Source organism: Tasmannia lanceolata, unplaced genomic scaffold, assembly GCF_043159265.1.
Source record: "Tasmannia lanceolata isolate RefF3 unplaced genomic scaffold, GAP_Taslan_0.1 ptg000003l, whole genome shotgun sequence".
Taxonomy (NCBI): domain Eukaryota; kingdom Viridiplantae; phylum Streptophyta; class Magnoliopsida; order Canellales; family Winteraceae; genus Tasmannia; species Tasmannia lanceolata.
In genome coordinates, this window is record NW_027518680.1 from 32,355,192 (window position 1) to 32,369,195 (window position 14,004).

General features: G+C 46.4%; 17 non-coding genes and 1 pseudogene across 17 annotated transcripts; all 18 read left to right on the forward strand.

Moving 5' to 3' along the window:
• Positions 1-523: 523 nt before the first annotated feature.
• LOC143874970 (5S ribosomal RNA) lies at positions 524-642 on the forward strand. The gene has a single exon (XR_013249638.1). It is a non-coding gene; the product is annotated as a 5S ribosomal RNA (ribosomal RNA).
• Positions 643-1,238: 596 nt separating this feature from the next.
• Positions 1,239-1,357, forward strand: LOC143874188 (5S ribosomal RNA). Its single transcript, XR_013248876.1, has one exon. It is a non-coding gene; the product is annotated as a 5S ribosomal RNA (ribosomal RNA).
• A 596-nt stretch (positions 1,358-1,953) lies between these two features.
• LOC143875061 (5S ribosomal RNA) lies at positions 1,954-2,072 on the forward strand. Its single transcript, XR_013249725.1, has one exon. It is a non-coding gene; the product is annotated as a 5S ribosomal RNA (ribosomal RNA).
• Positions 2,073-2,668: 596 nt separating this feature from the next.
• Positions 2,669-2,787, forward strand: LOC143875052 (5S ribosomal RNA). Its single transcript, XR_013249716.1, has one exon. It is a non-coding gene; the product is annotated as a 5S ribosomal RNA (ribosomal RNA).
• Positions 2,788-3,384: 597 nt separating this feature from the next.
• Positions 3,385-3,503, forward strand: LOC143874948 (5S ribosomal RNA). Its single transcript, XR_013249618.1, has one exon. It is a non-coding gene; the product is annotated as a 5S ribosomal RNA (ribosomal RNA).
• A 593-nt stretch (positions 3,504-4,096) lies between these two features.
• LOC143870090 (5S ribosomal RNA) lies at positions 4,097-4,215 on the forward strand (annotated as a pseudogene).
• Positions 4,216-4,812: 597 nt separating this feature from the next.
• Positions 4,813-4,931, forward strand: LOC143875160 (5S ribosomal RNA). The gene has a single exon (XR_013249820.1). It is a non-coding gene; the product is annotated as a 5S ribosomal RNA (ribosomal RNA).
• Positions 4,932-5,531: 600 nt separating this feature from the next.
• On the forward strand, positions 5,532-5,650 carry LOC143875275 (5S ribosomal RNA). The gene has a single exon (XR_013249932.1). It is a non-coding gene; the product is annotated as a 5S ribosomal RNA (ribosomal RNA).
• A 1,281-nt stretch (positions 5,651-6,931) lies between these two features.
• Positions 6,932-7,050, forward strand: LOC143875180 (5S ribosomal RNA). Its single transcript, XR_013249838.1, has one exon. It is a non-coding gene; the product is annotated as a 5S ribosomal RNA (ribosomal RNA).
• A 597-nt stretch (positions 7,051-7,647) lies between these two features.
• LOC143874947 (5S ribosomal RNA) lies at positions 7,648-7,766 on the forward strand. Its single transcript, XR_013249617.1, has one exon. It is a non-coding gene; the product is annotated as a 5S ribosomal RNA (ribosomal RNA).
• Positions 7,767-8,363: 597 nt separating this feature from the next.
• Positions 8,364-8,482, forward strand: LOC143875067 (5S ribosomal RNA). The gene has a single exon (XR_013249731.1). It is a non-coding gene; the product is annotated as a 5S ribosomal RNA (ribosomal RNA).
• A 597-nt stretch (positions 8,483-9,079) lies between these two features.
• LOC143875392 (5S ribosomal RNA) lies at positions 9,080-9,198 on the forward strand. Its single transcript, XR_013250038.1, has one exon. It is a non-coding gene; the product is annotated as a 5S ribosomal RNA (ribosomal RNA).
• A 595-nt stretch (positions 9,199-9,793) lies between these two features.
• Positions 9,794-9,912, forward strand: LOC143875373 (5S ribosomal RNA). Its single transcript, XR_013250023.1, has one exon. It is a non-coding gene; the product is annotated as a 5S ribosomal RNA (ribosomal RNA).
• Positions 9,913-10,503: 591 nt separating this feature from the next.
• Positions 10,504-10,622, forward strand: LOC143874686 (5S ribosomal RNA). Its single transcript, XR_013249357.1, has one exon. It is a non-coding gene; the product is annotated as a 5S ribosomal RNA (ribosomal RNA).
• A 591-nt stretch (positions 10,623-11,213) lies between these two features.
• Positions 11,214-11,332, forward strand: LOC143875217 (5S ribosomal RNA). Its single transcript, XR_013249874.1, has one exon. It is a non-coding gene; the product is annotated as a 5S ribosomal RNA (ribosomal RNA).
• A 596-nt stretch (positions 11,333-11,928) lies between these two features.
• LOC143875142 (5S ribosomal RNA) lies at positions 11,929-12,047 on the forward strand. The gene has a single exon (XR_013249803.1). It is a non-coding gene; the product is annotated as a 5S ribosomal RNA (ribosomal RNA).
• A 590-nt stretch (positions 12,048-12,637) lies between these two features.
• LOC143875101 (5S ribosomal RNA) lies at positions 12,638-12,756 on the forward strand. Its single transcript, XR_013249763.1, has one exon. It is a non-coding gene; the product is annotated as a 5S ribosomal RNA (ribosomal RNA).
• A 596-nt stretch (positions 12,757-13,352) lies between these two features.
• LOC143875273 (5S ribosomal RNA) lies at positions 13,353-13,471 on the forward strand. Its single transcript, XR_013249930.1, has one exon. It is a non-coding gene; the product is annotated as a 5S ribosomal RNA (ribosomal RNA).
• The last annotated feature ends 533 nt before the right edge of the window (positions 13,472-14,004 follow it).

Here is a 14,004-nt window from a genome sequence, read left to right on the forward strand (position 1 = left end):
AACGCACGTTTAGTGCGACGCCTCTTAGATTTCGGTCCGGATGTAATTATTTTCTTTCGGATGGTGAATTCAAATACGTCAGGTCTTTATTATGGCGGGGTGATAGTGTCGTTTGACTCGATAAACAGAATTTGTTCTGACATTTCATTTGCGGTCAAAATATAGTGGGGGTTTGCTTAGATTCAGTGTCGTACCGACTATAGCGGATGAGTGTAGTAGTGGATGCGAGTCAGGAATCCAGTCGGAAGGTGTTTACTGGTCGTGACATACCCTTGGGTGAACAAATATCGTTCCGACGATAACTTTTGATTTTCGCCCGTCAGATTGTGGCGATTCTTATATTGATTCGGGGGTACTCGAGAAGATTCATCGCGCGATGACAGCCCTGGCGGTCATCCGGCTAATGCTCGGATCGTCCATCCGATGTCATCTAGCAGGAATTTTTCGCACTTTCATTTAAACGGACTTCGTACGACAATGCGAATGGAAACTCTTTATTACTTTGAGAATGGAGGGGCATGCTGGGTGTGATCAAACCAGCACAAATGCACTGGATCCCATCTGAACTCCGAAGTTAAGCGTACTTGGGCGAGAGTAGTACTAGGCTGGGTGACCTCTTGGGAATTCCTCGTGTTGCACCCCTATCACTTTTTTCGGCTATCTACAACTTTTTTCGAATAATCTTTTGGTTCTGGAACGTCGATGAGGATTGAAACGCACGTTTAGTGCGACGCCTCATAAGTTTCAGTTCGGATGTATTTATTTACTTCCGGATGGTGAATTCAAATACGTCCGGTCTTTATTATGGCGGGGTGGTAATGTCGTTTGATTCGATAAACAGAATCCGTTCTGACATTTAATTTGCGGTAAAAATATAGCGAGGTTTGTTTAGATTCAGTGACGTACCGGCTATCGTGGATGAGTGTAATAGTGGATGCGAGTCAGGAATCCGGTCGGAAAGTGTTTACTGGCCGTGAGCCACCCTTGGTGCACAAATATTGTTCCGACGATAACTTTTGATCCGCCCGTCCGATCGTAGCGATTCTTATATTGATTCGGGGGTACTCGAGAAGATTCATCGCGCGATGACATCCTTGGCAGTCATCCGGCTTCCCGACATGCTCCGTTCGTCCATCCGATCTTATCTAGCAGGAGTATTTGACACTTTCGTTTAAACGGACTTCGTACGACAATGCGACTGGAAACTCTTTATTACTTTGAGAATGGAGAGGCATGCTGGGTGCGATCACACCAGCACAAATGCACTGGATCCCATCAGAACTCCGAAGTTAAGCGTGCTTGGGCGAGAGTAGTACTAGGATGGGTGACCTCCTTGGAAGTCCTCGTGTTGCACCCCTGTCACTTTTTTCGGCTATCTACCACTTTTTTCGAACAATCTTTCGGTTCTAGAATGTCGATCAGAACTGAAATGCACGTTTAGTGCGACGCCTCCTACGTTTCGGTTCGAATGAATTTATTTTCTTCCGGATGGTGAATTTAAATACGTTCGGTCTTTATTATGGCGGGGTGATAGTGTCGTTTGATTCGATAAACGGAATTCGTTCTGACATTTCATTTGCGGTCAAAATATAGCGGCGGTTTGTTTAGATTCACTTACGTACCGGCTATAGCGGATGAGTGTACTAGTGGATGCGAGTCAGCAGTCCGGTCGGAAGGTGTTTACTGGCCGTGAGCTACCCTTGGTGCACAAATATCGTTCCGACGATAACTTTTGATCCGCCCGTCAGATCATGGCAATTCTTATATTGATTCGGGGGTACTCGGGAAGATTAATCGCGCGATGACCGGCTTGTCCGTCATCCGGCTCCCGACATGCTCGGATCGTCCATCCGATGTCATCAATCAGGATTTTTTCGGACTTTCATTTACACGGACTTCGTACGACAATGCGAATGGAAACTATTTATTACTTTGAGAATGGAGAGGCATGCTGAGTGCGATCATACCAGCACAAATGCATTGGATCCCATCAGAACTCCGAAGTTAAGCATGCTTGGGCGAGAGTAGTAGTAGGATGGGTGACCTCCTGGGAAGTCCTCGTGTTGCACCCCTGTCACTTTTTTCGGCTATCTACCACTTTTTTCGAAAAATCTTTCGGTTCTAGAACGTCGATCAGAACTGAAACGCACGTTTAGTGCGACGTCTCCTAGGTTTCGGTTCGGATTTATTTATTTTCTTCCGGATGATGAATTCAAATACGTCCGGTCTTTATTATGGCGGGGTGATACTGTCGTTTGATTCGATAAACGGAATTCGTTCTGATATTTTATTTGCGGTCAAAATATAGCGGGGGTTTGTTTAGATTCAGTGACGTACCGGCTATCGTGGATGAGTGTAATAGTGGATGCGAGTCAGGAATCCGGTCGGAAAGTGTTTACTGGCCGTGAGCCACCCTTGGTGCACAAATATTGTTCTGACGATAACTTTTGATCCGCCCGTCAGATCGTGGCGATTCTTATATTAATTCAGGGGTACTCAAGAAGATTCAGCGCGCGATGACATCCCTTGCAGTCATCCGCTTCCCGACATGCTTGGATCGTCCATCCGATGTCATCTAGCAGGATTTTTTCGCACTTTCATTTAAACGGACTTCGTACGACAATGCGAATGGAAACTCTTTATTACTTTGAGAATGGAGAGGCATGCTGGGTGCGATCATACCAGCACAAATGCCCTGGATCCCATCAGAACTCCAAAGTTAAGCGTGCTTGGGCGAGAGTAGTACTAGGAAGGGTGACCTCCTGGGATGTGCTCGTGTTGCACCCCTGTCACTTTTTTCGGCTATCTACCAGTTTTTTCGAACAATCTTTCGGTTCTGGAACGTCGATGAGGATTGAAACGCACGTTTAATGCGACGGCTCCTAGGTTTCGGTTCGGATGCATTTATTTTCTTTCAGATGGTTAATTCAAATACGTCTGGTCTTTATTATGGCGGAGTGATACTGTCGTTTGATTCGATAAACGGAATTCGTTCTGATATTTCATGTGCGGTCAAAATATAGCGGGGGTTTATTTTGATTCAGTGACGTACCGGCTATAGCGGAATAGTTTACTAGTGGATGCGACTCAGTAATCCGGTCGGAAGGTGTTTACTGGCCGTGAGCTACCCTTGGTGCACAAATATCGTTCAGACGATAACTTTTGATCCGTCCGTCAGATCATGGCGATTCTTATATTGATTCGGGGGTACTCGAGAAGATTCATCGCGCGATGACATCCTTGGCAGTCATCCGGCTTACCGACATGCTCGGTTCGTCCATCCGATATTATCTAGCAGGATTTTTTCACACTTTCATTTAAACGGACTTCGTACGACAAATCGAATGGAAACTCTTTATTACTTTGAGAATGGAGAGGCATGCTGGGAGCGATCTTACTAGCACAAATGCACTGGATCCCATCAGAACTCCGAAGTTCAGTGTGCTTGGGCGAGAGTAGTACTAGGATGGGTGACCTCCTGGGAAGTCCTCGTGTTGCACCCCTGTCACTTTTTTCGGCTATCTACCACTTTTTTCGAACAATCGTTCGGTTCTGGAACGTCGATCAGAACTGAAACGCACGTTTAGTGCGACGCATCCTAGGTTTCGGTTCGGATGTATTTATTTTCTTCCGGATGGTGAATTCAAATACGTCCGGTCTTTATAATGGCGGGGTGATAGTGTCGTTTGATTCGATAAACGGAATTCGTTCTGACATTTCATTTGCTGTCAAAATATAGCGGGGGTTTGTTTAGATTCAGTGACGTACCGGCTATCGCGGATGAGTGTAATAGTGGATGCGTGTCAGCAATCCGGTCGGAAGGTGTTTACTGGCCGTGAGCTACCTTTGGGTGCCCAAATATCGTTCCGACGATAACTTTCGATTTTTGCCCGTCAGATCGTGGCGATTCTTATATTGATTCGGGGGTACTCGAGAAGATTCATCGCGCGATGACAGCCCTGGCGGTCATCCGGCTTATGCTCGGATTGGCCATCCGATGTCATCTAGCAGGATTTTTCGCACTTTCATTTAAACGGACTTCGTACGACAATGCGAATGGAAACTCTTTATTACTTTGAGAATGGAGAGGCATGCTGGGAGCGATCAAACCAGCACAAATGCACTGGATCCCATCAGAACTCCGAAGTTAAGCGTGCTTGGGGGAGAGTAGTACACGGAGGGGTGGCCTCCTGGGTAGTCCTCGTGTTGCACCCTTGTCACTATTTTTGGCTATCTACAACTTTTTTCGAACAATCTTTCGGTTCTGGAACGTCGATGATGTTTTAATCGCACGTTTACTGCGACGCCTCCTAGGTTTCGGTTCGGATGTATTTATTTTCTTCCGGATGGTGAATTCAAATACGTCCGGTCTTGATTATGGCGGGGTGATAGTGTCGTTCGATTCGATAAACAGAATTTGTTCTGACATTTAATTTGCGGTCAAAATATAGCGGGGGTTTGTTTAGATTCAGTGATGTACCAGCTATAGCGGATGAGTGTACTAGTGGATGCGAGTCAGGAATCCGGTCGGAAGGTGTTTACTGGCCGTGAGCTACCATTGGTGCACAAATATCGTTCTGACGATAACTTTTGATCCGCCCGTAAGATCGTCGCGATTCTTATATTGATTCGGGGATACTCGAGAAGATTCATCGCGTGATGACATCGTTGGCAGTCATCCGGCTTCCCGACATGCTCGGTTCGTCCATCCGATATTATCTACCAGGATTTTTTCGCACTTTCATTTAAACGGACTTCGTACGACAATGCGAATGGAAACTCTTTATTACTTTGAGAATGGAGAGGCATGCTGGGAGCGATCAAACCAGCAAAAATGCACTGGATCCCATCAGAACTCCGAAGTTCAGCGTGCTTGGGCGAGAGTAGTACTAGGATGGGTGACCTCCTGAGAAGTCCTCGTGTTGCACCCCTGTCACTTTTTTCGGCTATCTACCACTTTTTTCGAACAATCTTTCGGTTCTGGAACGTCGATCAGAATTGAAAAGCACGTTTAGTGCGATGCCTCATACGTTTCGGTTCGGATGTATTTATTTTCTTCCGGATGGTGAATTCAAATACGTCCGGTCTTTATTATGGCGGGGTGATAGTGTCATTTGATTCGATAAATGGAATTTGTTCTGACATTTCATTTCCGGTCAAAATATAGCGAGGGTTTGTTTAGATTCAGTGACGTACCGGCTATAGCGGATGAGTGTACTTGTGGATGCGAGTCAGCAATCCGGTCGGAAGGTGTTTACTGGCCGTGACCTACCTTTGGGTGCACAAATATCGTTCTGACGATAACTTTTGATTTTCGCCCGTCAGATCGTGGCGATTCTTATATTGATTCGGGGGTACTCGAGAAGATTCATCGCGCGATGACATCCTTGGCAGTCATCCTGCTTCCCGACATGCTCGGTTCGTCCATCCGATATTATCTAGCATAATTTTTTCGCACTTTCATTTAAACGGACTTCGTACGACAATGCGAATGGAAACTCTTTATTACCTTGAGAATGGAGAGGCATGCTGGGTGCGATCATACCAACACAAATGCACTAGATCACATCAGAACTCCGAAGTTAAGCGTGCTTGGGCGAGAGTAGTACTAGGATGGGTGACTTCTTGGGAAGTCCTCATGTTGCACCCCTGTCACTTTTTTCGGTTATTTACAACTTTTTTCGATCACTCTTTCGGTTCTAGAACGTCGATCAGAACTGAAACGCACGTTTAGTGCGACGCCTCGTAGGTTTCGGTTCGGATGTATTTATTTTCTTCGGGATGATGAATTTAAATACGTCCGGTCTTTATTATGGCGGGGAGATACTGTCGTTTGATTCGATAAACGGAATTCGTTCTGACATTTCATTTGCGGTCAAAATAGAGCTGGGGTTTGTTTAGATTCAGTGACGTACCGGCTATCCCGGATGAGTGTAATAGTGGATGCGAGTCAGGAATCCGGTCGGAAGGTGTTTACTGGCCGTCACCTACCCTTGGGTGCAGAAATATCGTTCCGACGATAACTTTTGATTTTTGCCCGTCTGATCGTGGCGATCCTTATATTGATTCGGGGGTACTCGAGAAGATTCATCGCGCGATGACAGCCCTGGCGGTCATCCGGCTTATGCTCGGATCGTCCATCCGATGTCATCTAGCAGGATTTTTTCGCACTTTCATTTAAACGGACTTCGTAAGACAATGCGAATGGAAACTCTTTATTACTTTGAGAATGGAGAGGCATGCTGGGAGCGATCAAACCAGCACAAATGCACTGGATCGGGCGAGAGTAGTACAAGGATGGGTGGCCTCCTCGGAAGTCCTCGTGTGGCACCCTTGTCACTTTTTTCGGCTATCTACAACTTTTTTCGAACAATCTTTCGGTTCTGGAACGTCGATGATGATTGAAACGCACGTTTAGTGCGACGCCTCATAGGTTTCGGTTTGGATGTATTTATTTTCATCCGGATGGTGACTTCAAATACGTCCGGTCTTTATTATGGCGGGGTGATAGTGTCGTTTGATTCGATAAACGGAATTCGTTCTGACATTTAATTTGCGGTCAAAATATAGCGGGGGTTTGTTTAGATTCAGTGATGTACCGGCTATAGCGGATGAGTGTACTAGTGGATGCGAGTCAGGAATCCGGTCGGAAGGTCTTTACTGGCCGTGAGCTACCCTTGGTGCACAAATATCGTTCCGACGATAACTTTTGATCCGCCCGTCAGATCGTGGCGATTCTTATATTGATTCGGGGGTACTCGAGAAGATTCATCGCGCGATGTCATCCTTGGCAGTCATCCGGCTTCCCGACATGCTCGGTTCGTCCATCCGATATTATCTACCAGGATTTTTTCGCACTTTCATTTAAACGGACTTCGTACGACAAATCGAATGGAAACTCTTTATTACTTTGAGAATGGAGAGGCATGCTGGGAGCGATCATACCAGCACAAATGCACTGGATCCCATAAGAACTCCGAAGTTCAGTGTGCTTGGGCGAGAGTAGTACTAGGATGGGTGACCTCCTGTGAAGTCCTCGTGTTGCAACACTGTCACTTTTTTCGGCTATCTACCACTTTTTTCGAACAATCTTTCGGTTCTGGAACGTCGATCAGAACTGAAACGCACGTTTAGTGCGACGCATCCTAGGTTTCGGTTCGGATGTATTTATTTTCTTCCGGATGGTGAATTCAAATACGTCCGGTCTTTATTATGGCAGGGTGATAGTGTCGTTTGATTCGATAAACGGAATTCGTTCTGACATTTAATTTGCGGTCAAAATATAGCGGGGGTTTGTTTAGATTCAGTGAGGTACCGGCTATAGCGGATGAGTGTACTAGTGGATGCGAGTCAGGAATCCGGTCGGAAGGTGTTTACTGGCCGTGAGCTACTCTTGGTGCACAAATAACGTTCCGATCATAACTTTTGATCCGCCCGTCAGATCGTCGCGATTCTTATATTGATTCGGGGGTACTTGAGAAGATTCATCGCGCGATGACATCCTTGGCAGTCATCCGGCTTCCCGACATGCTCGGTTCGTCCATCCGATATTAGCTAGTAGGATTTTTTCGCACTTTCATTTAAACGGACTTCGTACGACAATGCGAATGGAAACTCTTTATTACTTTGAGAATGGAGAGGCATGCTGGGTAAGATCATACCAGCACAAATGCACTGGATCCCATCAGAACTCCGAAGTTAAGCGTGCTTGGGCGAGAGTAGTACTAGGATGGGTGACCTCCTGGGAAGTCCTCGTGTTGCACCCCTGTCACTTTTTTCGGCTATCTACAACTTTTTTCGAACAATCTTTCGGTTCTGGAACGTCGATGATGATTGAAACGCACGTTTAGTGCGACGCGTCCTAGGTTTCGGTTCGGATGTATTTATTTTCATCCGGATGGTGACTTCAAATACGTCCGGTCTTTATTATGGCGGGGTAATAGTGTCGTCTGATTCGATAAACGGAATTCGTTCTGACATTTAATTTGCGGTCAAAATAGAGCGGGGGTTTGTTTAGATTCAGTGATGTACCGGCTATAGCGGATGAGTGTACTATTGGGTGCGAGTCAGGAATCCGGTCGGAAGGTCTTTACTGGCCGTGTGCTACCCTTGGTGCACAAATATCGTTCCGACGATAACTTTTGATCCGCCCGTCAGATCGTCGCGATTCTTATATTGATTCGAGGGTACTTGAGAAGATTCATCGCGCGATGACATTCTTGGCAGTCATCCGGCTTCCCCACATGCTCGGTTCGTCCATCCGATATTATCTAGCAGGATTTTTTCGCACTTTCATTTAAACGGACTTCGTACGACAATGCGAATGGAAACTCTTTATTACTTTGAGAATGGAGAGGCATGCTGGGAAAGATCATACCAGCACAAATGCACTGGATCCCATCAGAACTCCGAAGTTAAGCGTGCTTGGGCGAGAGTAGTACTAGGATGGGTGACCTCCTGGGAAGTCCTCGTGTTGCACCCCTGTCACTTTTTTCGGCTATCTACAACTTTTTTCGAACAATCTTTCGGTTCTGGAACGTCGATGACGATTGAAACGCACGTTTAGTGCGACGCCTCCTAGGTTTTGGTTCGGAAGTATTTATTTTCTTCCAGATGGTGAATTCAAATACGTCCGGTCGTTATTATGGCGGGGTGATAGTGTCGTTTTATTCGATAAACGGAATTCGTTCTGACATTTAATTTGCGGTCAAAATATAGCGGGGGTTTGTTTTGATTCAGTGATGTACCGGCTATAGCGGATGAGTGTACTAGTGGATACGAGTCAGTAATCCGATCGGAAGGTGTTCACTGGCCGTGAGCTACCCTTGGTGCACAAATATCGTTCCGACGATAACTTTTGATCCGCCCGTCAGATCGTGGCGATTCTTATATTGATTCGGGGGTACTCTAGAAGATTCATCGCGCGATGACATCCTTGGCAGTCATCTGGCTTCCCGACATGCTCGGTTCGTCCATCCGATCTTATCTAGCAGGATTTTTTCGCACTTTCATTTAAACGGACTTCGTACGACAATGCGAAAGGAAACTCTTTATTACTTTGAGAATGGAGAGGCATGCTGGGTGCGATCATACCAGCCCAAATGCATGGGATGCTATCAGAACTCCGAAGTTAAGCGTGCTTGGGCGAGAGTACTACTAGGATGGGTGACCTCCTGGGAAGTCCTCGTGTTGCACCCCTGTCACTTTTTTCGGCTATCTACCACTTTTTTCGAACAATCTTTCGGTTCTGGAACGTCGATCAGAACTGAAACGCACGTTTAGTGCAACGCCTCCTAGGTTTCGGTTCGGATGTATTTATTTTCCTCCGGATGGTGAATTCAAATACGTCCGGTCTTTATTATGGCGGGGTGATAGTGTCGTTTGATTCGATAAACGGAATTCGTTCTGACATTTAATTTGCGGTCAAAATATAGCAGGGGTTTGTTTAGATTCAGTGACGTACCGGCTATAGCGGATGAGTGTACTAGTGGATACGAGTCAGCAATCCGGTCGGAAGGTGTTTGGTGGCTGTGAGCTATCCTTGGTGCACAAATATCGTTCCGACGATAACTTTTGATCTGCCCGTCAGATCGTGGCGATTCTTATATTGATTCGGGGGTACTCGAGAAGATTCATCGCGCGATGACATCCTTGGCATCCATCCGCTTCCCGACATGCTCGGTTCGTCCGTCCGCTCTTATCTAACAGGATTATTTCACACTTTCGTTTAAACGGATTTGTACGACAATGCGAATTGATACTCTTTATTACTTTGAGAATGGAGAGGCATGCTAGGTGCGATCATACCAGCACAAATGCAGTGCATCGCATCAGAACTCTAAAGTTAAGCGTGCTTGGGTGAGAGTAGTACTAGGATGGGTGACCTCCTGGGAAGTCCTCGTGTTGCACCCCTGTCAATTTTTTCGGCCATCTACCACTTTTTTCGAACAATCTTTCGGTTCTGGAACGTGGATGCGAACTGAAACGCACGTTTAGTGCGACTCCTCCTAGGTTTCGGTTCGGATGTATTTATTTTCTTCGGGATGGTGACTTCAAATACGTCCGGTCTTTATTATGACGGGGTGATAGTGTCGTTTGATTCGATAAACGGAATTCGTTTTGACATTTCGTTTGCGGTCAAAATATAGCGGGGGTTTGTTTAGATTCAGTGATGTACCGGCTATAGCGGACGAGTGTACTAGTGGATGCGAGTCAGGAATCCGTTCGGAAGGTGTTTAGTGGCCGTGAGCTACCCCTGGTGCACAAATATCGTTCCGACGATAACTTTTGATCCGCCCATCCGATCATGGCGATTCTTATTTTGATTTGGGGGTACTCGAGAAGATTCATCGCGCGATGACAGCCCTGGCGGTCATCCGGCTTATGCTCGGATCGTCCATCCGATGTCATATATGAGGATTTTTTCGCACTTTCATTTAAACGGAATTTGTACGACAATGCGAATGGAAACTCTTTATTACTTTGAGAATGGAGAGGCATGCTGGGTGCGATCATACCAGCGCAAATGCACTGGATCCCATCAGAACTCCGAAGTTAAGCGTGGTTGGGCGAGAGTAGTACTAGGATGGGTGACCTCGTGGGAAGTCCTCGTGTTGCACCCCTGTCACGTTTTTTGGCTATCTACCATTTTTTTCGAACAATCTTTCGTTTCTGGAACGTCGATGAGGATTGAAACGCACGTTTAGTGCGACGCCTCCTAGGTTTCGGTTTGGATGTATTTATTTTCTTCCGAATGGTGAATTCAAATACGTCCGGTCTTTATTATGGCGGGGTGATAGTGTCGTTTGATTCGAAAAACGGAATTCGTTCTGACATTTCATTTGCGGTCAAAATATAGCGGGGGTTTGTTTAGATTCAGTGACCTACCGGCTATAGCGGATGAGTGTACTAGTGGATGCGAGTCAGCAATCCGGTCGGAAGGTGTTTACCGGCCGTGAGCTACCCTTGGTGCACAAATATCGTTCCGACGATAACTTTTGCTCCCCCTGTCAGATCGTGGCGATTCTTATATTGATTCGAGGGTACTCGAGAAGATTCATCGCGGCATGATAGCCCTGGCGGTCATCCGGCTTATGCTCGGATCGTCCATCCGATGTCATCTAGCAGGATTTTTTCGCACTTTCATTTAAACGGACTTCGTACGACAATGCGAATAGAAACTCTTTAATACTTTGAGAATGGAGAGGCATGCTGGGTGCGATCATAACAGCACAAATGCACTGGATCCCATCAGAACTCCGAAGTTAAGCGTGGTTGGGCGAGAGTAATACTAGGATGGGTGACCTCCTGGGAAGTCCTCGTGTTGCACCCGTGTCACTTTTTTCGGCTATCTACCACTTTTTTCGAACATTGTTTCGGTTCTAGAACGTTGATGCGAACTGAAACGCACGTTTAGTGCGACTCCTCCTAGGTTTCGGGTCGGGTGTATTTATTTTCTTCCGGATGGTGACTTCAAATACGTCCGGTCTTTATTATGGCGGGGTGATAGTGTCGTTTGATTCGATAAACGGAATTCGTTCTGACATTTCGTTTGCGGTTAAAATATAGAGGGGGTTTGTTTAGATTCAGTGACGTACCGGCTATAGCGGATGACTGTACTAGTGGATGCGAGTCAGCAATCCGGTCGGAAGGTATTTAGTGGCCGTGAGCTACCCTTGATGCACAAATATCGTTCCGACGATAACTTTTGATCCGCCCGTCAGATTGTGGCGATTGTTATATTGATTCGGGGGTACTCGGGAAGATTCATCGCGCGATGACACCCTTAGCGGTCATCCGGCTTCCCGACATGCTCGGATCGTCCATCCGATGTCATATATCAGGATTTTTTCGCACTTTCATTTAAACGGACTTCGTACGACAATGCGAATGAAACTCTTTATTACTTTGAGAATGGAGAGGCATGCTGGGTGCGATCATACCAGCACAAAAGCATTTGATCCCATCATAACTCCGAAGTTAAGCGTGCTTGGGCGAGAGTAGTACTAGGATGGGTGACCTCCTGGGAAGTCCTCGTGTTGCACCCCTGTCACTTTTTCGGCTATCTACCACTTTTTTTGAACAATCTTTCGGTTCTGGAACGTTGATGCGAACTGAAACGCACGTTTAGTGCGACTCCTCCTAGGTTTCGGTTCGGATGTATTTATTTTCTTCCGGATGGTGACTTCAAATACGTCCGGTCTTTATTATGGCGGGGTGATAGTGTCGTTTGATTCGATAAACGGAATTTGTTCTGACATTTCGTTTGCGGTCAAAATATAGCGGGGGTTTGTTTAGATTCAGTGATGTACCGGCTATAGCGGATGAGTGTACTAGTGGAAGCGAGTCAGGAATCCGGTCAGAAGGTGTTTAGTGGCCGTGAGCTACCTCTGGTGCACAAATATCGTTCCGACGATAACTTTTGATCCGCCCATCCGATCGTGGCGATTCTTATATTGATTCGGGGGTACTCGAGAAGACTCATCGCGCGATGACAGTCCTGGCGGTCATCCGGCTTATGCTCGGATCGTCCATCCGATGTCATCTAGCAGGACTTTTACGCACTTTCATTTAAACGGACTTCGTACGACAATGCGAATAGAAACTCTTTAATACTTTGAGAATGGAGAGGCATGCTGGGTGCGATCATAACAGCACAAATGCACTGGATCCCATCAGAACTCCGAAGTTAAGCGTGGTTGGGCGAGAGTTGTACTAGGATGGGTGACCTCCTGGGAAGTCCTCGTGTTGCACCCCTGTCACTTTTTTCAGCTATCTTTAACTTTTTTCGAACATTGTTTCGGTTCTTAAACGTTGATGCGAACTGAAACGCACGTTTAGTGCGACTCCTCCTAGGTTTCGGGTCGGGTGTATTTATTTTCTTCCGGATGGTGACTTCAAATACGTCCGGTCTTTATTATGGCGGGGTGATAGTGTCGTTTGATTCGATAAACGGAATTCGTTCTGACATTTCGTTTGCGGTTAAAATATAGCGGGGGTTTGTTTAGATTCAGTGACGTACCGGCTATAGTGGATGACTGTACTAGTGGATGCGAGTCAGCAATCCGGTCGGAAGGTATTTAGTGGCCGTGAGCTACCCTTGGTGCACAAATATCGTTCCGACGATAACTTTTGATCCGCCCGTCAGATTGTGGCGATTGTTATATTGATTCGGGGGTACTCGGGAAGATTCATCGCGCGATGACAGCCCTGGCAGTCATCCGCTTCCCGACATGCTCGGATCTTCCATCCGATGTCATATATCAGGATTTTTTCGCACGTTCATTTAAACGGACTTCGTACGACAATGCGAATGGAAACTCTTTATTACTTTGAGAATGGAGAGGCATGCTGGGTGCGATCATACCAGCACAAAAGCATTTGATCCCATCATAACTCCGAAGTTAAGCGTGCTTGGGCGAGAGTAGTACTAGGATGGGTGACCTCCTGGGAAGTCCTCATGTTGCACCCCTGTCACTTTCTCGGCTATCTACCACTTTTTTTGAACAATCTTTCGGTTCTGGAACGTTGATGCAAACTGAAACGCACGTTTAGTGCGACTCCTCCTAGGTTTCGGTTCGGATGTATTTATTTTCTTCCGGATGGTGACTTCAAATACGTCCGGTCTTTATTATGGCGGGGTGATAGTGTCGTTTGATTTGATAAACGGAATTCGTTCTGACATTTCGTTTGCGGTCAAAATATAGCGGGGGTTTGTTTAGATTCAGTGATGTACCGGCTATAGCGGATGAGTGTACTAGTGGATGCGAGTCAGGAATCCGGTCAGAAGGTGTTTAGTGGCCGTGAGCTACCCCTGGTGCACAAATATCGTTCCGACGATAACGTTTGATCCGCCCATCCGATCGTGGCGATTCTTATATTGATTCGGGGGTACTCGAGAAGACTCATCGCGCGATGACCGCCCTGGCGGTCATCCGGCTTATGCTCGGATCGTCCATCCGATGTCATCTAGCAGGACTTTTACGCAATTTCATTTAAACGGAC